This window comes from Mauremys mutica, chromosome 20 (assembly GCF_020497125.1).
Source record: "Mauremys mutica isolate MM-2020 ecotype Southern chromosome 20, ASM2049712v1, whole genome shotgun sequence".
In the NCBI taxonomy this organism is placed as follows: domain Eukaryota; kingdom Metazoa; phylum Chordata; order Testudines; family Geoemydidae; genus Mauremys; species Mauremys mutica.
Window position 1 is genome coordinate 10,221,636 of NC_059091.1, and position 23,869 is coordinate 10,245,504.

Sequence of the window (23,869 nt, forward strand, 5' to 3'; positions counted from 1 at the left end):
CCTGACTCCTAGACCCCCCCCCTCCACCATTCCTCTAATCCAGTGGTTCTCAACCAGGGTTACATGGGCCCCTGGGGGTATGCAGAGGTCTTCCAGGGGTACATCAACAGGCTACATAAAAAGCATTAGTGAAGTCAGTGCAAACTAACATTTCCTACAGACAATGACTTGTTTATACTGCTGGGTGTGTTTTGTTATAGGATTATAGTCTGTTAAAATATGTGTCTATTAAATTCAATGTGTAGTTTGTAAAGCTAAAGCAGCAATCCAAGATGGAGTCTGAACTGCCACCTTGTGACCGCCATCTTGTTGTTTACTGTTATCATGGCCCAGTCCTAACTGGATCCAACCGGTTTTTCCCCCCATTGGCCACTCCAAGGACAATGTCACCCTTGCTGGTACCATATTTTCCCGCCACTAAAGGCAGGGGGGACTGAGCTCCCTGCCGAGTGGCGCAGTCCATCCCAGTGACTGTGTGCGCAGCTCAGGCCTGCCCAGCACGTTCTGCCCGAAGTGACGAGTGAGGGAAGGAGATTCCATCGAACCCGCTCCTGCTCCTGGTACAGCCCGGGGCCTGGCTGGGGGGCTGGGTGGAGGTGGGGGGCGAGGGGCCTGGCTGGGGGGGGCTGGGTGGAGGTGGGGGGCGAGGGGCCTGGCTGGGGGGCTGGGTGGAGGTGGGGGGCGAGGGGCCTGGCTGGGGGGCTGGGTGGAGGTGGGGGGCGAGGAGCCTGGCTGGGGGGGGGGGCTGGGTGGAGATGGGGGGTGAGGGGCCTGGCTGGGGGGGGCTGGGTGGAGGTGGGGGGACACAGCTGAGGGGGGCACTGGTTGGAGGGGGGACTTGCAGGTCGGGGTGGGGCTCTGACCGGAGTGGGCTGAGGCCCCACTACCCGAACCCCGTCCTCGCTCTAAGCCTGCCCGAGGCCCCTGCCTCCCTCTGCGCCCCACGTGACCAGGTGGGGGTTCAGTGGGGACCTGCGTGGCCCTGTCACCAGGCGCCTGCCCATGGGTGCCCAGGCCCGGCCCCCGCAGCGCCAGAAGTGGGGGGCTGCAGCGTTCAGCCGTCATCAGCCTTGCAGTCATCGACCCACCAGCACCTCAGTTGCTTTATACTGAAATCAGTCACTGGGGGGGCTGGGCCCATCCGTCAGTGACACTAGGGGGGGCTGGGCCCATCCATCTGTGAGGGGTCACAGACACTCCCCAGAGCACGGCAGGGAGAGGCCAGGGTGCGCACAAGGGCAGGAACAGAGCAGGGGCGGAACACAGGAGTCCTGACTCCAGCCCTGCCCCATGCACAGCTGAATCCCACTTCCCCCCACAGGACTCGAGTGGACGTGACAGGAGGCGAAGATGGCTCCATCCGGGTTGAAGGCAGTGGTGCGCGAGAGTAAGTGCGGAGCCGGGGGCAGGGCCCAGTTGGGGAGGATTAGGTGTCAGTCGGAGCAGAGAGCTTCCCCCATCACCTGCTTGTCACACAGCAGAAGGGGAAGGAGGGTGTCTGCCCCACCCCCAAGGGCTGCCCCCTGCCATAGGAGCTGCACCTTGGGGGAGCATCTCTTTCCATTGGGGTGACTCCCACCAGGGCCAGTGGAAGGATATTTTGTGCCCTAGGCGAAACTTCCATCTTGCGCCCCTCCCTCTCCCCATCAACCACCTCTGAAAACTAGTAATCTTAGTGTTATAAACAGCCTGTCAGAACAGGTAATGACTGCGTGCGAGGAGAAAAATGACATCATAGCCACTTTGTACCATAGTGAAGCAGTACGCTTCAGCCCAGCCCCATCGCAGAGCTGGCCTAGGCTATAGCTGTAATGTAGGAGAGAACAAGTTAAAGCCTGACACTCGATCAGCATGGCCTCTGCTGCCTTGTGCATGCTGGACTCTGAGGTGTTTGTTAGTCCTTGTCTTCTCACAACACCCTGACCTGCTGTGAGGGCTGCGTTACTTCAGAAGCCCAGGCCACTGCTGAATCTCCAGCCCAGGCTGCAGTGGACGGGGCCTGTGGCTAAATCCAAACCACACACCTGGGGTTTAAAAGGCCAGGGCTGGGCCAGGGCACCGTGAGGCTGAAGAGCAGCTGGTCTGGGGGGCTCTCCAGGTCCTCGGCCACCAGCATGTCAGAGGTGAGGGCGGTGAGCACGAACTGATCCACCTCGGCCACCAGCAGCGCCGCGAAGCCCAGGGAGGAGGCCACGTTTTCCGCGCCACCCCACAGCTGCATCACCACCTGGAAGTACTCCCGCTCCACGCCGCCCAGAAGCTCCACCCGCATGGGGACAGAGTCGCAGCTAGGCCAGGGCTCGGCTGCCGTGTGCTGTTAGCGGATCCCACGTTTGGGGGGGAGCCCAGTGCTGGGATGGCAGGGGGTGTGGGTGGGTGAGCGGAAGAGAGAGCCCAGTGCTGGGGCTGCAGGTAGTGCGGGTGGGGGGGCACTGGTGAGCGGGGGGGAGCTCAGGGCTCTGGGGGGGGGAGCCAAAATTATTTTGCTTGGGACGGCAAAAAACCTAGAGCCGGCCCTGTCTCTTGCTGCACGGGGTCAGATCCTTAGTTCAGCTGCGCTCGTATCTGGCCTGGCAGAAAGGAAAGGTGATCAGAGCCACGGCCCATCTAGCCTGCCAGCCCACCACGGTCGGTGACTGGGGGCTCTGCTAGGAGCACATCATTAGCTGGCCTGAAAGCAGCCTCTGAGCCACTTCCCCGAGGGGTCTTTCTACTAGCCAGTGGGTCCTGGCTCAGGGCACAGCCATCTTGTCCGAGCCCCACCACTAATCCCCGTCTCTTTCCCTCACAGAGATCTTCAGCGTTGTCTTTCGCAGCGTGAAGAAGGAAGGAGAATGGAAGGTAAGCCGGCCGGGCCTGCTGCCCTGGTGTCCCCCTGGGGATATGCTGTATCCATATATTGTGCTCCTCCCCCTCCAGCCTCTTGGGATTCATTAGGAACCTGAGGTTTTCCAGGCTGGATCAGATCCCTGCTCTGTCTAGCCCATCATCCGTCCCCAGCTAGGCTTGGGTATGTCTGTCTTCCCACTGTGCTGGATCAGACCCAGCTTGTCCAGCTAGCCCCATATCCGCCCCCCCCCCACCGGATCAGACCACTGGGCCCAGTGAGCCAGCCTGGGTGGGAGGAGGAACAGGAGAGTGCCAAACATGGGGGCAGTATGCACCATTGGGCAGGCAGGTTATTGAGCCCCCGGCATGGACTGGGCTGGGGTGTGTGGAGCAGTGGGCTAGGCCGGTGCGGCAGAGGGAGCACAGGGGACTAGCTTTCCCAGTGGCTGGATCTGGTACAGAGGGATGCTGGGCTGCACAGAGCAATGAGTTCATTCGGCACGGAAGGAAGGTGGTGGAGATGTTGGGCCGATGGCCTACAGGGCTTTCCTAGGGGAACATGGAGACTCCTCTCATTCCATTTCTCCATGCCTGATCCTGGTTCTGTCCGAGGGCTGGGGACCGGGTATGTGGTGGATCAGAGCAGGGCACTGGGAGCTAGGACTCCTGGGTTCTGTCCCTGCCTCTTGCACTCACCCTGTCACCTGGGCGAAGAGGCTGATCTCCTCCAGTCTAGGAGGGTAGAGCCATTCCGAATGGCCGGGTGTCCCAGGTTTGTCTCCGTCTCCTACATCTCATACCAGCCACTCTGCTCAGAGCCGCTTTCCTTCTCGCTCCTCACACAGTCTTTAGCACGGTCAGCTCAGCCAAGTGCAGGCTTGGTAACGGCCCTGCTGCTCTGCTGTGGAAGGGCTGGGCCGGGAGCCATCGGCTCTGCCGTTAGCAGTCGCTCTGCTCCCTTGGCTGTGCCATGGATGATGATGGTGGGCAGCTGGGTTCAGGGCAGTGACTAGCTCCCCTCTCGCTACCTCAGGTGCTAATCATGGACCACCCGAGCACGCGCATCCTCTCGTCATGCTGCAAGATGTCCGACATCGTGAACGAAGGCATCACACGTGAGTGGGCCCTCCCTCCCGACTGATCCCCCCGCCAGGGCTCCCCTCCCCCTTGGACACACCTCACAGTTGGGGAGTTGACTTGTCTACATTCACGTTTGCATCTAGTTTCCTCCCTTTGCAGCCCCCTAGACGCCCTCCTTGCTATTGGTACCTTCCCAGCCAGCTCTAGTACCCTTAGCCCGGCGCTTTCAGCCCCTGGAACGTCTTCAGCGCTTTTCTCAGCTCCCGTTAACTCCTCGCTGCTCCTCCCCCACGCTGCAGGCAGGGTCCTGGCTGGGGAGGGGGAATGCTGGCTCCCTGCTCCAGGGTGGAGGAGCCCTGGGGTTGAGGGGCACAGAGCTGAGCCAGGGCTCTAGCGGGGTGCCCCCAGCACAGTACACAGGGATGTTCCCTCCCTGCTCCGTACTGTGGCAGCATCGCAGCCCATGGCCCCACATCAAAGCAGCTGCTGCATTGTAGCCTGCAGAAACCCCCAGCCTGCTGCCAGCGAACATCCCTGTTCCCCTTGGCTTTCCCTCCCCCCATCCCGGTGGAGAGCAGCTGGGGTGGGTGGCTAGGATGCACTGACCCACACCCAGTGTCTGCTCTCCCCAAGTTGTGGAAGATATTGACAAGTGCCGGGAGCCAATCCCCAGCCTGGAGGCCATCTACCTGCTCAGCCCTGTGGAGAAGGTAGGAGCTCGGGCCTGGGGCAGGTGGATGGGGAGCAGGGGAGACCCCGGGGCAGCTCCTCGTGCTGCCTGGAGGTGGCGCTGTCCGGGGGGATGCGCAGCACGACCTCAGGATGGGAATGGGGCTAGTAGGGGCCCCCCAAGAGGCTGCTTCCCCAGAGCTGGGCTTCGTGTTCTTTGCCACGGGAAGCACAGATTGTCCCACGGACCTCTCCGCAGTGCAGTCCCATGGGGGTTGGATGGGATGATGCAGCAGGTGGAGAGAGGCAACCTCAGCTAAGCTGACCAGATAGCAGGTGTGAAAAATCGGGACAGGTGTTGGAGGGGTAATAGGATTCTATAGAAGAAAAATCCCAGATATTAGGACTGTCCCTATACAATCAGGACATCTGGTCAGTCTAACCTCAGCTGAGACTCAAAGTGAAGGAGAATTGCTGAGGCAGAGGCTCACGTAGCAGGGGCTGTGGGGGAGGAGGCTCCTGCGTCTGCTGCAGGGAGGCGAGTGGAGGGAGACCAGGGGCAGGGGGCACTGGCGGAGCATGGTGCAGCCCAGAACCCACAGGTGCTGCCCACGGATGGAGCGCTGTAGTAGAGGCCTGCGAGCTGGGGCCTGGGGCTCGGGACTGGTGTAACGATGCTGGTTCTGGCGGGACCCAACTGAGAGTGCCAATTCAGGACAAATTGCTTAAAACAGGGCAGTTACAGCCCAAGGCTGGGGGTTTTCCACCTCTAAGGCAAACCAAACCAGCCAGCCAGAGGACTTTGGTCTTACCCCAGTAGCTAAGCACAAGTCACACAAGGAATTCCCTTAGACACTCCCGTCTCCCAGTATCACCACAAGTGCTACTCGTTATGGGGACAAATGGTTATGAAAACCAATGCCCTAATAAAAGAAAAAGGGTTCTCCTGATCCCTAAGGACCAAGCCCCAGACCCAGGTCAATATATAAATCAGATCTTATCCACAAATCACGCTGTTGCCAGTCCTTTAGAATCTAAAATCTAAAGGTTTTTTCATAAAAGGAAAAAGATATAGATGAGAGCTAGAATTGGTCAAATGGAATCAGTTACATACAGTAACGGCAAAGGTCTTAGTTCAGGCTTGTAGCAGTGATAGAATAAACTGCAGGTTCAAATCAAGTCTCTGGAGTACTGTACATCCACAGCTGGGATGAGTCATTCGGTCCTTTGTGTAGAGCTTCCTTGTAACAAAGTCCCTCCAGAAGTATGAAGCAGGACTGAAGACAAGATGGAGATGAGGCATCAGCCTTTTATAGTCTTTTCCAGGTGTAAGAACACCTCTTTGTTCTTACTGTGGAAAATTACAGCAAAATGGAGTCTGGAGTCACATAGGCAAGTCCCTGCATACTTTGCTGAGTCTCAAAGCATATCTGCCTTCTCTCAATAGGTCAGTTGTTTAGCTGATGATCCTTAATGAGCCATCAAGCAGGCTAGGCAGAGCTAACACCAACTTGTGTGAGGTGGCACCCAGAAGCATGGCAGAAGTTTGAAATACACACAGTCTAGAGCCAATATTTGTAACTTCAACTACAAAAATGATACACATATACAGCTAGCATAACCATAACCAGCAAACCACAACCTTGTCTTAGATATTTGACCGCATTTATACAAGATTTGGTTCCACTAAAACCATGTTCTATATGGTCCCTGTTCACGTCAATAACGTGACAACCGGGCAGCCAGGTTCTCACCTGTCACAATGGCCGGTCACGGAGTCTGAACAGCTTCCGAACACCCTGCCTGGCTAGCTGGTGTGGCAAAGCTGCAGGTGCCCAGTGTGGCACCAGGGGAGGGAGCGGGCCCTGATGGCGGCTGCCTGGGATTGCTGCTCGGCCGGCTGTTCCCTGGGCACTGCTCAGAGCCCACTTAGTTCAGCAGCAAGGCCAATGCCAGGTCCCGTCTGTGGCCGAGCACGGACACTTGTGTGCCAGCGAGAGACGGGGCTGGGCCCTGAGGCTGTCCCGGGCACATGGGCACATGTCCTGTTCCAGGTGGGGAGGGAGCCAAGAGCCAGGGGGGGTGAAAACCAGCCCACCTCCTGACGGCATCATGCTGGACCCTGAGTCCCCAGGGGCTGGACATGGGCTGGGCCCTTCGGGCAGCAGGGAGGGGCCTCGGCTGGTGCTTTGCAGTCAGTGCAGTCAGTGCAGGCTCTGATCAGTGACTTTCAGGGCACCCCCACCTTCAACTACAAGGCGGCTCACGTCTTCTTCATCAGCCGTGAGTATCAGGAGGCAGCGGATTCCCCAGCTGGGAGCCTGGCCAGCGGCACAGTGGGGGTGGGGGGTCTCTCTCTGCCAGCAGGCCAGTGCCCCAGCAGACCAGACCGAACGACCCCACCTACCCCTTCCCCCCTCCTTCTCCCCCACGGGCCTGCCTCCAGCCAACACGGCTAACAGCGTGCGCCCAGGAAGGCGGCCTCTGGCTACCATTCCCATCAGTCCCAACTGGGGTGGGGGGATGGGACACCACCAGAATACCCAGTGTGTCAGGGTCACATCTGCTTCTCCCCATTACCAGGGGCGGCTCTAGGCACCAGCAAAACAAGCTGGTGCCTAGGGCGGCCAAATCTAGGGGGCGTCCCCTGCTGCCGGGGGGGGCGGCAGGCTGGGTCGGCGGAGCTGCCGCAGTCATGCCTGCGGGAGGTCCACCGGAGCCCCGGGACGAGCTCGTCCCGTGGCTCGGCTGGACCTCCCGCAGGCATGACTGCGGCAGCTGAAGCGGAGCTGCCGGACCCGCGAGCCGTCCGCAGCTGCGGGAGGTCCAGCCGAGCCACGCGGGAACGGCGGTCCCTCTGCAGTCATGTCCGCGGGAGGTCCGCTGCTCCCGCGGCTCCGGGGCGCCTCCCGCGCATGACTGCTTGGGGCGGCCAAAAAGCTAGAGCCGCCCCTGCCCATTACAGCGGCAGGGGGAGCCCAAGTCCCCGTTCCTCCTTGTGCATCATCCTGAGCTGTACACTCCAGTCACTTCCCCCTGTGGAGGGGCTGAGGGAGGGTGTGAGACGGGGCTGCACAGGAGAGATTGTGGCCCCACCTCGCTGCTGATGCTGCAGAAGGCGAGAACCCGGCGTGACTCTGGTTTGGTGGGGCTGGATTCATCATTGACTCCTGTGTGTCCCTGCTGGCTTGCCCAGGTTCCCCACAGGTGTGCAGCACTACTGCCCCTGCTGTGCCCATCCTGGCCTTGTCTGGGGGGGCGGCACTGTGCTGGGGGTCCTGAGCCCTGTGCCTGTCACCCCCACCCACTGCCTTTGCCTTGCAGCCTGTCCTGAGCCTCTGGTCAAGGAGCTGAGGGAGTCACGGGTCACCAAGGCCATCAAAACCCTCAAGGAGATCAACGTGGCCTTCCTGCCCTACGAGAGCCAGGTGAGGGGTGGCCGGGCTTTGGAGGAGCTGGGCTGCGGGGCAGACGGTGACGTACGACACCCCACCCTTAGTGTTCAACGTGGCTGGGGGGTGGGGGGGAACCTTTCCCTTCTAGGGCCCTGGGTTTATCGCCAGCACAGGGCAGCAGGGACTAGCCGGCTGCTCACACCCTGTGAGACGGGGAATCGCTGGCTTAGATGTCTGGGGGAGGAGGGCCCTGCCTCCCCGACTTTACCAGCTCTTACTGATGGTTTATACCAGGCCTGCAAGACAGCCCGATACTCCACACGCCTGCCCTTTGCCCAACCGCCCCATCCCCTCCTTGTGTCGTCAGTGGATTTCCCCCCTCATGCCCCTGAGGGGAGGGCTGTGTTGTCAGTCCCATTGCATTGATGGGGAAACTGAGGCACAGAGCGACATGAGCCTGGTCTACACACACAAGCTTTGTTGGTCTGGGTTTGTCACGGAGACGAGAGAAAAAATCCCCCCTGTAACTGATGCAGCTGTGGTGGCAGAGCCCCTGGGTAGATGCCGATATGCTGGCCAAGCAGTCCTTTCGCCACTGTAGCTTATTTCATCTGGGGTACCGGTGCCAGCTGTGCCAAGAGAAGCTCTGGCTGGTATAAGCTGAGTGTCCGTCAGGAGGCTTTGCTGGTTCACCCGTCCCGTTGCGCCAGCAAACCCTTCATGGCCGATACTGTTTTATTGGTGTCCAAGCACGTTTGCCCCAATGGCTCGTTCTGTTCGGCCAGTGAAATAAGCGACAGCAGCAGACGCGCGTTGATGCCAGGTTTGCCCGTGGCTACACTGGGGCTTTCACCAGACTAGAAGCATGGCCAAGCCCCCTCCCCCAACATTGACTTCTCCAGGGCAGAGACACACCCCGAGGGCACCTGGGAGTCTGCAGCTCAGTAAGGACCTGAGGCCGGGGAGTCTTCATCCCAGGCTGGTGCATGAATCTCTGGGCCGCTGTCCCTCTGCCACAACAGGAGTGGCTCTGGCAAAGGGATCTCCCTCACTAGGGGCTCACTATAGCTCTGCCAGGCTGGTCTGGTCCAACAGCGCATCTTAGGGTCGTGGTATGGGGCACAGCTGGCCTGGCTGCCAGCAGTTGGCACCAGGGTCTGATCTCTGCTCCCCTCGCCCCCTAGGTGTACTCCCTGGACAGGCCACAGACCTTCCACATCTGGTTCAGCCCCTACCGCTCCTTGGAAAAGAAGAAGGAGCAGGAGATGCTGGCAGAGCAGATTGCCACGTTGTGTGAAACCCTGGAGGAGTATCCAGCCATCCGCTACTGGAAGTGAGTGTGCCGGGGGAAGGGGTGTGACGAAGTGGGAATGTTCTTAATGTTTTCTCTGAATACTGCGTGGGTGCCTGTGATGCAGCAGGGAGAGGGGAGTATTGACCTGGGCAGGTTGCAGGGGAGTTTTGCTGGGACTGTCTGCATTGGGGATGGGAGACTTTCCTTGAGGCCAGATACCTGAGCATGTAACCTGAGAACAAGGAGGGGGTTTGGAGCCAGGAGCTTTACCCAGGAAATGGACAAAGGCTGGAGGAGGAGTCGGGGGGGAGGCTGGGTGAGACTGGCTGGAGGGAGTTTCAGTTTGGAGCTGGCTGGGAAAATGGCCTCCCTGGCGCCCCCAAGATGGACCTGACTGAGGGGGTCCTGTTGTCTGTACTGAAAGACCTGTCTTGGACTGTGTTGCTGTCAACTAAACAAACCTGTTTTACTGGCTGGCTGAGAGTCATGGTGAGTCGCAGGAAGCTGGGGGTGCAGGGCCTTGTCTCCCCCACACTGTGACAAGGGGTACCCAGCTATCTGCTTCAGGAAGTGAGTGTGCCCGGGGAAAGGGGTACCTAGCTATCCTCTATAGGAAGTGAGTGTGCCCGGGAGGTACCCGGCCATCCGCTACAGGAAGTGAGTGTGCCCAGCGGGAGAAGGGTACCTGGTCATCTCCTACAGGAAGTGTGTGTGCCCCTGCGGGAGGAGAGGTTTCTGACCCATAGGGTTTGTCTTTGCTGCAGGGACCATGAAGAGAACTTCGACCTTGCTCGTGCTGTGCTGGCCAAACTCAAGGTGTTCAAGGAATACGAGCCCAGCATGGGAGAGGTGAGTGAGCTGTGCCGGCCGTGCCCTCGCCCTGGGACAGAGCTGCGGGGGGAGCACATGAGAAGTAGAAGGAAGGAGGAGCGATTTCAAACCTGCTCGGAGATCCTGGCTGGGGGAGGGGTGGGGTCTAGACCTGCTTGGAGATCCTGAGGGGTTGGCAGAACAATAGCATTCCCTGTGTGGGGACTAATGGCCCCAGCCCTTCTCTAACACTGGCCCTGGGCAGATCTCAAAGTGCTCTACAAAGGCCAGTGTCCTTATCTCCTCTGTACAGATGGGGAAACCGAGGCACCGCCTGGGGAAGTGTGTGCCCAGCACAATCTCTCTGTTTATAAACAGGGCTGTTTGATCACAGAACTAAGCTTTGCACACGGAGCCTCTTCCACACCTGGACACTCCTGTCTGTGTGTGCGCCTACACCCATCCCCACGGTATCGGAACCTCACTAGTGAATTCAGCCTCCCAGGGGAGGTGGGGTAGCCTGTGTTACAGATGGGAAACTGAGGCATGCAGGGAGTCTGCCAGAGCAGGATTAGAACCCAGCTCTCCTGAGCCTTAGCCACAAGTCAGCCCTGGCCTGTGGGCTTCCCCCAGCTTCTGCCGTCCCCGTCCCACCCCCAGCAGAGGGGAGCTGCAAACCCACCCCGCCCTGGATTCTCGCACAAGAAACTCAGAGGTTCCTGTCCCCCTAGGAGAAGCAAAGTGATGTAAAATCCAAAGCCTGCCCAGATCTCTCCCTCCTGTTGTTTCTGCTCTTGCTTCCAGCCTTTGCCGAGCTGCTGGGAGACTGTGCACCTGTGGCCAACTGGGAATGTTTGTAATATCTTTTATGAAGCCAGTGCATGCCTCAGTTTCCCCTATATGTTACATGGCTTCTCTGGCGGGGCATGGGGGGGAAGGACTCTCAGGGAAGGTAAGAATCATGGTGTGTGAGGGGCTGTCACCTCCCTGTCTTGGTGAAATGAAGAGAATCCAACCCAGATCAGCTTAGGAGCCAGAAAGACCGTGCCAGCTCCAAGGGCTCCTGGATGGACACTCCCAGCAGGGAATCGGAGCAGGGCCCCCAGCTCGAGAACACAGAGTTGGGAAGGTTTGAGCTGGGGGATAAGTGAGGGAAGCTGGGAGCTCTCGCCTGAGAACTGACCAAGGTCAGACTGAGGCCTGGTCTACACTAGGCAATTGGGTCGGTGTAACTGCGTCGCTCGGGGGCATGAGAAAGGCGGCGTCACTGAAGCGGCGCAGCTGCAGCGGTTTACATGTAGACACAGTGGTGAGCTGGAGGCGGTTTCGCGGGAACCAGTTGTTAAATTTAGAAGCCCTTTTAGAACCGGTTGTCCTGTGCGGGAAAACCAGTTCTAAAAGGGCTTCTAAATTTAACAACTGGTAAGTTTAAGTGACCCAAGAGCTTAGTTTGGGGGGAGCAGCCGCTCCACCTCAGTATATTACCTAAAAGTGGCACCTTAGGCGCCGACCCCGTGGGTGCTCCAGCTCCCCACCCCAGCCCCAGCTCACCTGTGCTCCGCCCCGTTTCTCGCCCCCCCCCGCCCGCTTCCCGCAAATCAGCTGTTCACGCGGGAAGGCTGGGAGGGCTGAGAAGCAAGCAACGGCTTCGCGCACACCTGGCTGCCCAAACCGTCTACACAGGGAAGGGGTTGACAGCATGCTTGTTAACCACCAGAGCTACTTGCTGCAGCAGAGCTGGCTCCAGCCTGCAGCCCCTGTCTGATCTGTGCTATTCTCAGGAGCTGGGCGGTGCTGGGGAGGACAAAGTCCTGCTCCGTGCACACCCTGCTGTTCTTACTCCTGTGAATCCCCCCAGGGATATTCCTGAGGCTCTTGCCAAGCCTCCCTGTCACAGGTGTAAGCACTATCCCCATGTTACCCGGGGGAAACTGAGGCATGGACCAGCGTGCCAGGAGTAGGTGGCAGAGGCAGGAATAGGAGCCAGGAGTCCTGACTGCCCAGCCCCCATCAATAGAATCCAGACAGCTCGCCCACCGCAGGGCCGGGAGTGCTGACTCAAACCCTTCTGCTCTGGGCAAGGTGGAGTGACCCGATGGTTAAGCCAGGCCCCATCTGCAGTCGGGTATCCCTCCAGCAGAGCCTAACTGGCAAAGGTGTGAGCAGAGTCCAGAGGTGGGGGGCATAGCAACCCACCCAGGCTGGGTAGGTCTGGAGAGCAATGATGGCTTCAGCTCTGGGGTCATGTCCCTGCTCTGCCACAGACTCCCTGTGTGACCTTGGGTGAGTCACCCAGCCTCTCTGGGCCTCCATCCCCCTCTGCAATGGGGTGACAGCCCTGCCCAGCCCCACGTGCATGGTTTGGGGGGAGGCAGGATGAAGCAATGATAGTGCTACAGTGGTGGGGGCCAGATACTCCTCCAAGAGAGGCGCTTCCCCATCAGCCTCAACTAGGGTGACCAGAGAGCAAGTGTGAAAAATCAGGGCGGGGATGGGGGGTAATAGGAGCCTACATATGAAAAAGACCCCAAAATCAGGACTGTCCCTATAAAATCGGGACATCTGGTCACCCTAACCTCAACCCATTTACCCAGAGACTGTGGAGACCTGCCAGCGAGTGGGTGGTGACTGGTCCAAGGTTCTGCTTCCAAGTGTGGCTGAAAATCGGGCCATGTACTGAGGTGGGACAGTTGGGGAAGCGTCAGGGGCTGTACGTCTCCGCTCCCCGCTCCCCAGACTGTCTGTGCTACCCAGCGAAGAGCAGACGCAGCCCCTTGCTGAGGTGCTCCTGGGTGGGCTTGGGTTCCACTGGGGCTGCTGGAGCTGGTTTCAGAGCCGTCCGCCGTGGGAGCGCAGGGCTGGTCTCCTATCGCCACCTGCTGCGCCAAGAGGGCAGTGCATGCTGATCAGGCAGGGAGCAGGGGCTGGGCCAGCCCGCCCATGATGTGGGTCTGAGATGCTGACCATTTGAGTGGTCTCTGTCCAACTGGATGCTGGGGGCCACCCAGGCTGGGAGCGGGGAGCTAGAGGCTCACATGGGGTCCCAGCTCAGATGCAAGGTGGGGCATCGGGATAACATCCCATTGTCCCCCTCTGGGACCTTGTATCAAAGAGTCTCTGGGCCTGATGTTGGTTAACGATAGACTAGCCAGGGCCTTCTGGTGTAGTTCCCCCCGCCCCCACACAGCAGCAGATGGGGCAGGGGGTAGGTGGGGGGCTGCCTTGAAAGGGGCATGCTCCCGTTGGTGGAGAGGCACGAGCAGAGAGCATGCTTGGGGGAGGGGGGCATTGCTATTTGCACGAGGGGCAGGTGGCCCATCCCTGCAGGGGGCGTTGCAGCACAGCTGGGTGGGGAGCTCTCCCTGCCGGTCAGGTCAGGACCCCAGGGTATGTCCCAGCTAGCTTGGGGGGTGTCTCTTGGCTTTCCCCTGGGGTTGGGAGCTGGGCCGCAGAGAGGGCGAGTGGTGAAGTTTCAGGCCACCAGGGCCCATTGGATTGTGCCATGTAAGCCAAGCCAGGACCCCTCCGCCAGAGCAGGGGGTGACGGGTCTCTCTCCTTTGCCCCAGGGCCCCGACAAAGCCCGCTCTCAGCTGCTGATTGTGGACCGGAGCTTCGACCTGGTGTCCCCACTGCTGCACGAGCTCACCTACCAGGCCATGGCCTACGACCTGCTCAGCATCGAGAACGACACCTACAAGTAGGGCCTGGCTGCCAGCAGGGGGCACCCCGCACTCCTCCTCAGGCGGGCTGGGGGGGATGTGTCCCAGGCACCTGCACTGCTCTGCAGCCCCCAGGCTTGGGGGAGGGGTGCCGCAGCCTGACCCCGTCTCCCCTCCCCCGCAGGTACGAGACAACGGGGACCAGCGACTCACGGGAGAAGGAGGCGCTGCTGGACGAAGACGACGAATTCTGGGTGCAGCTACGCCACATGCACATCGCTGACGTCTCCAAGTGAGCGCGCTCAGCCCTGCCCCTGACACGCCCCTCAGTGCCCGACCCATCCCTTGGACACTCCCCACCATGCCCCACCCAGGGCCAGAACCCATCCCCTTCAGACACACCCCTCCCCACCCTGGGGCCCCCTCGGACACACCCCTCCCCTTCCCTTCCCACCCAGTGTTGGAACCCCGCTCCCCGTTGGATACACTCCTCTCCCATCCAGTGCAGGGACACCCCCCCGCAACACACCCCTCTCCTGCTCACTGCCAGGACACCCCTCCCCCTCCCACCCAGTGCTGGGGCCCGTCCCTCAGACATGCTCCTTTTTGAGTGCTGAGACCCCCTGGCCCCAGCCCCTCTCCCCAAAGGACCCCTGAGCGCTCCCTTCCAGAGCCACTGTCTGCACCTCCTCTCGGAGATCCCCCTGGACACTGTCTTCCCCCGATCCTAGGATCTCCCCATGCGCCTCACAGCCCCCTTGAGGGAGTCCTTCACCGACCTCCTACTGGGCCTGCTGCTGCCCCCAGACCCACCCAGCAAGGCGCCAGGAGCCCCCAGAGGTGCACTGAACTCTCTGCCTTGGGGTAACTTGGGAAGAGCCCCCCACACTCCTCCGGCCCCATATGAGGCTCTCGAGGCAAAAAACCCTGGTGCCCGTGGGATGGGGACTCTATCCCCTGTAGCATAGGACAGGGCGCCCCTACCTTGAAGGCAGTGCCTGGCTCCGGCCTGACCCCTCTCCCTGCTGCAGGAAGATGACGGAGCTGCTGCACACCTTCTCTGAGAGCAAGAGGCTGACCATGGACAAGGTGCGGTGGGGGAGTCCGGGACTGGGGGACCCATCCCACTGCCACTGATGGGGAGGAGGGGCTGCTCTGCTGCCCCAGGAGGCCTTGGCGGGGGGGGGGGGCTGTCCCATTGCTCCCAGGGTTTACCTGTAACGGGCTAAGAAGTATATGTGGAGCCCCCTGCCCCCCAGCCAGAGCTCTGGAGCTCCCCACAGTGGGGGAGGGCAGGGGCCCATGGGGCGGGGTCAGACAGCAGGATCGGGGCCGCGCAGGGAGAGCTGCAGGGAGCCAGACCTGGCATCTCCGCGGCCTGCTGCCGCTTTACACCTCAGGGGCGCTCGGGTTGTGGGGCTCCCATCTCATTCCAGCTCGCCTGGGAAAAGCAGGTCTAACCCAAGCCACAGCCATGTGTGGCCTGAGTGACCCGCCCTGGCCCAGGCGAGGCCTCTGCCCTGCAGGGGTAGGGGGTTCCATGTGCTGGGAGGGGCCGGGATCTCACCACTGCTTCCCTCCAGGCCAACATCGAGGACCTGTCCCAGATGGTGAAAAATTTGCCCCAGTACCAGAAAGAGCTGAACAAGGTAACGGCGCTGGAGCTGTTAGTGGGCAGGGGGCAGGGCATTCAGTGGGGTAATGGGGGGCAGGGTGCTCTGTGGGGCTGGTGAGGCACAGTAGGGACTCTCTGGGGAGCAGGGCACTCGGGGGCACTCTACTTTACTGCCTGATGAGAGCTGCTGACCTGTCCCATCGGGCAGAGCCATTTCCCCCCCAGGTGCTGTGTGGCACCATGGGCAGTAGCAATGCCCCAGCAATGGCAGCCCTTGGGTAATGCCCACGCCTTGCTGCTGCAGCTCTCGGGAGAGGGCCTTGGTGGGCTTCCAAACTAGCCCATTGGAGCCACTCCTGGTGCCACTGGGCCATGTGCCAACGGAAAGCTCCTGGCCACTGGCACAGGTACCCCGACACCTGCTGGTCTCCAAGCCCCCAGCCTCGTGGTGACTAACAGAGAAACCGTGGGCTGCTTTGGAAGCTGCTTCCTCCTCCTGATCCTCCCCTCCAGCTGCCCCGCTCCACCCCAGAGGTGGCTGCACATCAGTGCTGGGCAAAACAATCCCTATATACTGGCCTTATACAGCCGGTTGGGGCTGCCCCTCTGGCTGAGGGGCCCTCCTTGGGGGTTGGGGGGTGCAGGTGCTCTGGACCAGCCGGTGATGCGGTAAACTCCCCCGTGCCCCGGTCTCTCCCCGCAGTACTCCACACACCTGAACCTGGCTGAGCACTGCATGCGGCACTTCAAAGGATCGGTGGAGAAGCTGTGCGGCGTGGAGCAGGTGGGTCTGTGGGCAGAGCCTGGCTGGGAGGCAGAGTCTGGCTCATGACTCAGCCCGGAGAAAGGGGTCTCAGACCCACAGGCTCGCTGGAGCCAGGGCCAGCCCCACCATGCAGCACCGGGGGTGCAGAAAGGGGACATGGGGCTCAGGTTACTCTCTGGAGGCACATTGCGCACCCCAGGGGGAGCCGACCCCAGGGAGGAGGGGGCCCTGGCACAGGGGGTAGACGAGCTGTGGGTCATGGGGCCATCGCATCTCCCATCCTGTTGCGGGGGTGGGAGGAAGCGGAGCGGCCTGACCTGGGCCTTGTGTGTGCACCTCCCTCGCCCCCCAGGACCTGGCCATGGGGATGGATGTGGATGGGGAGAAGATCAAGAAACCCGTGAAGATCATCGTGCCCGTCCTGCTGGACCCCAGCGTGCCGGCCTACGACAAGCTCCGTATCATCCTGCTCTACATCTTGAACAACGGTAAGGCCACAGGCCTGCAGGGGGCAGCACTGGGGGGATGTCGACACGCACCCTGAGCAGCTCCCAGCCCGTTCTCTGCAGGGAGGGGGAACATCCCTCCCTTCCTGCCAGGGCCGCCCAGAGGGGGGGCAAAGGGGGCAATTTGCCCCGGGCTCCGCAGGGGCCCCCAAGAGAAGAGCGGAGGCTCCCGCCTCCGCCCCTCTCCTGGAGCCTCGGCGCATCAAGCGCCGAGACTCCGGCCGAGACCCTGAGCCCCGCCCCGATCCGCGTGGTGAGGGGGCGGGGCTGGGAGCTCCAATGGGGCCTGAGCCCCGCCCCGCTCAGAACGCCGTGGGGAGGGGGCGGGGCAGCTGCCTCCGGTCGGCGTGGAGCTCACAGCCCCGCCCCCTCACCACGCGGCTCTGAGCGGGACGGAGCTCAGGCCCTGCCGGCGACGTGCTCGGTAAGAGGCCGAGGCCGGGGGGAGAAGCGGAGGCCAGGGCCGGGGCCGGGGTGGGGGGGGAAGAAGCGACGGCCGGGGCCAAGCGGGGGGGGCGGAGAAGCGGGACCCGGGGCCGGGGGGGGGGCCCAGAAGCGGGACCCGCCGCTGTCGAAGTGCAGCCCAGTCTTCGGCGGCGGGGGGCCCCTTCTGTTCCGGGACCCGCCGCCGAAGTGCCCAGAAGGCCCGCGGCGGGGACCCCCCCCCCACCACCGAATTACCGCCGAAGGCCGGGCGGCGGGTCCCGCTTCGGCGGTAATTCGGCGGCGGGGGGGCTCCCGCCGCAGGTCTTCGGGGCACTTTGGCGGCGGGTCCCGGAACGGAAGGGCCCCCCGCTGCCGAAGACCCCGGGCCCCCGGAATCCTCTGGGCGGCCCTGCTTCCTGCAGGCTGTTCAGACACCATGTTCTGCCTCTGAGCCCCCTGCGACCAGTTCCCTGCCCACCCCTTGTGTCCTCCCTGGACCAGCTCCCTGCTTCTTGCTGCATCCAGCCCCTTCCCCCAGCTCACCAGGGCCTGGGGAACCTCCCTGACCCTGACATTGGCACAGTCCCTCGTCCCCCATCGGTTTCCTGCCCCATGCTGGCTCGGTGGGGCAGGGCCCTGCTCCGGGGCCCTTCCTGTAACCCTGCTCAGGCACTGCCCCTGCGCCCATTGCCCAGGCCAGGTGCCCTCATGTGGCTCCTCTGGCTGCCCAGTTTCCTGGCCAGGGGGTGCTGTGGAGTTGCCAGGCCTCCCCCTCTGCACTAAGCAGCAGTAAATGGTTTGGGGGGGTTGCCCTCCCTCCAGCTCAAGGCCTCACAGCCTTAAAGAGCCAGACCATGGCTCTAACACTGCACCTGACTGGCCGCAGAAGGGGGAGCCCAGATCAGGGGGAGGGGGGCTCCCACTGCACTGCCGGGGGGAGCTAGAGAGACCCCTGCCCCCAGCGCCCGAGAGAACCTGTGGAGGCAGGAGCAGCAAGAACCTGAATTCAATCATTAACTGTCTGGGATCCAGTGGGTTAGAGCGGATGGTGCTGGGAGCCAGGACTCCTGGGTTCTACCCCCAGCTCTGAGAGGGGAGTGGGGTCTAGTGGTTAGAAGGGGGCTGGGAGCCAGGACTCCTGGGTTTATCCCCAGCTCTGAGAGGGGTGGGAAGAGCAGGATCTCAGGATTTGATCAGGGAACTAGGACTCCTGGGCCACAGACTGAATGTGCCTGGGTTGTGGGTGCGTCCCAGGGGTGCTAGCGCTGACCTGTCTCTCCCCATGCAGGTGTGAGCGCGGAGGCCATCAGCAGGCTGATCCAGCATGCCAGCATCCAGCAGCAGGGTGACATCATCCGCAACATGGAGCTCCTGGGCACCTCCTTCATGCCTGGGGTAAGGGACTGGGGCCAGGGGCCGGTAGCTGTACCCATGCCAAGGGGCAGATCTGTGCTGCACAGGGGAGCCCAGGCCATCCTGGGGGTGCCCCCCTATGGCAGTGACCTACTCCCAGCACAGAGGTGGCCTCTGCCCCTGTACAGTGGGGTGACACCCTCCCCATATGAGGGTGACCCCTGAGTTACTCCCCATCTGGGGTGACCCCTTCTGCCCCTGCAGAGGACCCTGGGGGTCAGGACCTCAGATCGCCAGGGAGCTGGAGCTGGTGACCACTGCATGGGGTGAAGCGGCTCTGTCCTCCCACCAGTCTCTCTCCCCTCCTCTCTCTCTCTCTCTCTCTCTCTCGCTCAGTGATCCATTCTGTTCTTTTCTCTGCCTCTCCCCTGCCAGCCCGGCTGGAGCGACTCAGATAGGCCGCGCTCTCCCTGTCTGCCCCCATTCCCATCCCACACCCCCTCCCTGCTGCCTCTCACCCCCTCTGTCTTCCTCCCCCAGAGTGGGCAGCTGCAACCCAAGAGGAAGGTGCGGCTGGAGTCCACCTACCACCTCTCCCGCTGGACCCCCAGGCTCAAGGACGTCATGGAGGTACCTGGCCATCTGCTTCCTGGCCTTGGGGGTGGGGGGTCACACCTGGCAGGCTGGGCCCAAGGGGTGGGGCTGGTTTGGGGTCAGCCATGTGTAGAGCCCTGCATATCCGCGCACCATTTCTGCAGATAGTGGATCGGCTGCAGAGACAACCAGGTCAGTCTCTACTCCCCAGCAGCGCCTGGCCCACAGCATCCGGCTCATGCAGCCCGGGGGGCGCAGCGCGCTCGGGGCCGCCAGCCAGCAGCCAGTGGCTGTCCGGCACCCATTTGCCCCACTGCGCTGCTTCCTGTCCTGCAGGTCGAGCAGCACCAGCGTCCCCACCAGCTCCTGGGCAGCAGGATTTGGGATTGGAGCGGGCGGGGCCCCTGCACCAAGGGTGACCAGATGTCCCAATTTTATAGGGACAGTCCCGATATTCAGGACTTTTTCTTATATGGGAACCTATTACTCCCCACACTCTGTCCCGATTTTTCATACTTGCTGTCTGGTCACCATACCAGCGCCCCGCCCCTCAACCCCCTGTGATGCAATATGCTCTGCTGCTGTCGTGTACCATCGCTCGTGACCCCCCAGACACATCACTTGATAAGACACCCCTTTCCCCCCAGCCCCCACCCCCTCCATGCTGCCCCCACCCCCTCCACGCTGCCCATTCTCGAGAGCCCGCCCCCGCGCTGCCCCTTCTTGAGATCCCGCCCCCAAACTGCACCTTCTCCTCGAGACCCCGCCCCCACATTGCCCCTTCTTGACACCCACCCCCATGCTACCCCTTCTCCTCAAGACCCTGCCTCCTCCACGCTGCCCCTTAACCTCAGTCCCCACCCTCACGCTGCCTCTTCCCTGCAAGACCTCCTTCCCCTCCCCCCACCCCCCCGCTATCCCTTGTGAGCGCATCCTGCTGCTGGTGAGGATGTGGATACAGGTAAAAGACGGCTAGTGAAGTGGTCTCCAAAGTGGGGTGCGCAAGAGGATCCTTGGGGGTGCACGGCAGGAGAGGCGCTTCGACTGGGAGTCCACACGGCTTTTTTTTTTTTTTTTTTGCTTTGGCACAAATGGTGGAGCCAGCACGGCAGGGGGTGTGCGATCAGAAAAGTTTGGAGACCACTGGGCTCGTGGATCGCGGGCTGATGCAAATCCACATTTTTGTATCTGTGCAAGGCTCTAGCCATGTGAGGGGCTCACCAGAGAGCCCTCTCCTGCTGCCATCCTTCGGGGTCTTAAATCATAGAGACGAGTGTTGGGGAGTTGTCTTACCCGGTGCTGAGATGCTGCCACCTCTGGTGGGGGGCACGGGCGTTTTATACAGGGGTCCCTCACCGGGGCTGAATTCTTCCTGAGGAGTGGCAGGCAGCTGTTAACAGCCGCACAGCAGCACTGCCTGAGTCTAGGGCAGCAGGTGATCAGTGTGTAGGGCTGGAAGTGCAGGGGATCCAGGCAGCACACTGTCATGACTGGCACTGGAATCTGAATGGCCGGCAGGGTCCTTGGCCTAACCTCCAGTGAGGAGCAGCTGTTTGTCATTCATCTGAAAAACGAACTCCTGCAGCACAGTACTGGTCATTGACTGACCGGGGAGCGCGCCTCCTGCAGAGCCTCCCCACTCCCTGCAGTACAGAGCCCCCTAGCGCCGCACTGGGACCAGCACTGACTGCCAGGGAGAGCGCCCCCTGCTGAGCCCTCCCCCCCACTCCCTGAAGTACAGCGCCCCCTAGTGCCGCACTGGGGTCACAGAGCACCCTCTTGCTGACTCACTAGCACCCCCCAGCACCCAGTGGCTTTTCCTTAGAGGTCTCCTGTCCAAAGCGCCTGCCTGAGTCCAAACCTGCTTAGCTTGTGAGAGGTGACATGGTCGCTCCTTCCCCCCACGCTTGCTGGGGCCTGAGCCCCTCATCACCCTGCCCTGTGGGGCACTCCTCAAGGGGGTGATGGGAGCACATTTAGTTGCCTTCAGCCTACTGGCTTGGGGATCCTCCAGGCCAAGGATTAACACCCCCGGCCCGAGCTCCTGTCCCTGGCAGATCACAGGCGGGAGGCTCCCAGGCCCCTGCTCCAGCGCTGTGATGGTTCCTCCTGTGGGATTTTGGAGCAGGCAGTTGCGGTAGCCTCAATCCCATGCCTAATCCAATCAGGGGCGCTGCCCCCACCCAAGCGCCAGCCGCAGCTCGTCAGGCCTTAAGCTTCCCTGTCCAAGTCAACGCAGCGGGATTCACAGCCTGGGCCCCCGCGTGGCTGGGACACACCTCATGGGGCAAGAGGCAGGGCCTGGATCTGCCTGCAGCAGGGAAAGGGCACTGAGGGCTGCCTCCCCCCCCAAGTGAGGGGCCCTGGATCCAGCTGCAGGAGGTCTCTGCCCTCCCCATAATGATGGAGGGGTGGGGAGTTCACAGCAGGGCACTGAGCAGCTGAGGGGGATGTGGGGAGATGGGGGGGCATCACTGGAGGAGTCCGTGTGCTCTTTGCTGGCTCCCCATGCGCCACCCCAGAAAGGGGGCCCCCAGGCAGCTCCCCCCAGGGACTGTCAATCATTCAGTGAGGAGCTGTCCCAGCCCTTCCCCCCAGTGGGGCCTGGCTTGGCCACCAGGTCCAAGGTTCCTGCTGCTTGGCCCCTGCTGACCTGCCCTCCCCCTGCCCTCCCCACCAGGACATCACTGAGGACAGACTGGACAGGGAGCTGTGGCCCTTCGTCTCAGACCCGGTCCCTTCCACCAGCTCCCAGGCTGCTGTCAGGTAAGGCTGAGCCTGGCTGGGCTGTGGGGGGCAGAGCCCTGACATCCTCCCCCTCCCCCCGAGGGTGTAGGAGCCTCTGTGCCTGGGAGTGCGTGGCCAGGACCCGGCCCTCTACAGGGGAGGGGGTGCCCAAGAGCCTGGAGCCCTGGACCCCTCTCAGCATGTCTCCCGCCCCCCAGCAGTCCCCTCAGCACACCAGGGCCCAGGATGGAGGAAAGGGACTGGCCGGGCTGTAGACAGCACCCCCAGCCCAGGGCAGGTGCCACCCTCCCCTACTCCCTCTTGCCTGCTTTGGGTCTCCTGTCCCACGGCCTTGGGCAGGGCCTGCCCCCCCAGCCTCCTCGGGGCGCTGCCCTTCCATCTGGCATCCCTCAGCGAGCCCCTGGTATCCACACTGCCCCTCTCTCCCTCCAGCCCCCACTCCCAGGCACTGGCACAAGAACAAGCCAGCGGCCGAGAACCCGACGGGCCAGCGCCTCATCATCTACGTGCTGGGTGGGGTGTCCATGTCTGAGAATGCGCTGCGCCTACGAAGTGACCCAGGCCAGCGAGGGCAAGTGGGACGTGGTGATCGGTGAGTGGGGCAAGTCCTGGGGGGAGGGTGGCTGGACATGCCCAGGTCAGGGACAGTCGGGACCCTCTGGGAGGTGGACACCCTAGAACCACCTGCCCAGCACCCACAGGGCACCCGTGCCACCCTCTGTCCTCCTGCATCCGGTGGGCCTGGGAACCAGATGTGCTGGCCCCACCTGCCCGCATGGGGGCCCCACATGGCCTGTATCTAGCCACCTGATCTCCTGGCCTCTGGCTCCCCAGGGCTCTCCTTGCCCAGGGACCATGTGTGGGGGCCCAGTCAGACACCCCCAGGAACACCCATGGGGATATGGCTCACCCCCTGCACACACCCCTCTAAAGACCCAAGGGTGAGGAACACTGTCAGCGGGTGGATCCTTGCCTGGCCATGCAGGGTTACAGCGGCACGAGGGGTGCGGGTGCCAGGCCGCGGTGGGTAGGAGGGGCTGTCTCCTCCCCCCCTGCACTAGAGCAGGGATCCAACTGCAAGGATGGGGAAGATGGTGATGCCAGCCTCATGCCTCCCCCACTGTGCCCACCGCTGCCAACCACCTGTCTCCCCCGCAGGTTCCAGTCACATCCTGACCCCCAGGCGCTTCCTGGATGACGTCCAAACCCTCGACCAGCTGGCCCCCGAGGAGGCCTAGAAGCAGCCCCTTCCTCCCAGAGACTCTGCCCCCCACAGCTCGCTGCCCCCAGCTCCACCTGCTTTTCTCAACAAGGCACCTTCCCCCCTACTCCTGGCTGTGGTGTCGGTTCTTGGGGGTGGGATGGGAGAGGGGCTGGGGGACCCCCAGGCTGCTTGGCTGTTAGGGCAGGGGGCAGGCAAGCCCATTTGGATAATTGCTGTGCGGCTGCCAGGTGGGTGGGCGGCGGATTGGGAACACACAATTTAAAACGCTCCAGAAGAGACATCTGCCCAACTGGCTGGTTTATGGGGGTGGGGAATGGGACACAGCCCCAATCTGGCCAGGGCAGGGCCACCAGTCTAGATGGAAGTGGGGTGGGAGGTGGGCAGAGGCCTGCCCACAGGATGAGGAGGGGAAGGGGGACACCAGTCCGACTTGGAGATCTTGAGGAAGGTGCAGTCACGGTTGGCCTTGATGGTGAAGATGAGGGGCTCCCCGGTCAGCCCAGCCAGCTGGCCCACCATCCCGCCGGGTGCGTCAGGACGCGGCAACACGTCCTCCGCCTTGTCGGGCAGGCGCTGGTAGACGTGCAGGCAGCCCCACAGCATGAAGTAAAGGCTGACGTCCTGTTGGGGGGTGGGGTGGAGGATAGAGAGGAACGTCAGCCCCAGCACCAGGGTGAGGGGCAGGCCTGCCCCCAAGGTGCGCACCCACAGACAGGCTGCCAGGAGACCTGGGGGACAGCCTACAGCTCCGGCCGAGCCTGAACTCTCTGGAGCACCCCACTAACCTCAGCAGAGCCACAGCCCAGCATGAATACCCCCAGCTCCATGGCAACCAACCCCTTCCCCATTCCAGCTGTGCAGGGTTTAATGTTTCCTAGGCCTGAGTCCCAGCACCCGGG

General features: G+C 61.9%; 1 pseudogene; it reads left to right on the plus strand.

Annotated features, from left to right (window-relative positions):
• Window positions 1–403: 403 nt before the first annotated feature.
• LOC123353377 lies at window positions 404–23,065 on the plus strand (annotated as a pseudogene).
• The last annotated feature ends 804 nt before the right edge of the window (window positions 23,066–23,869 follow it).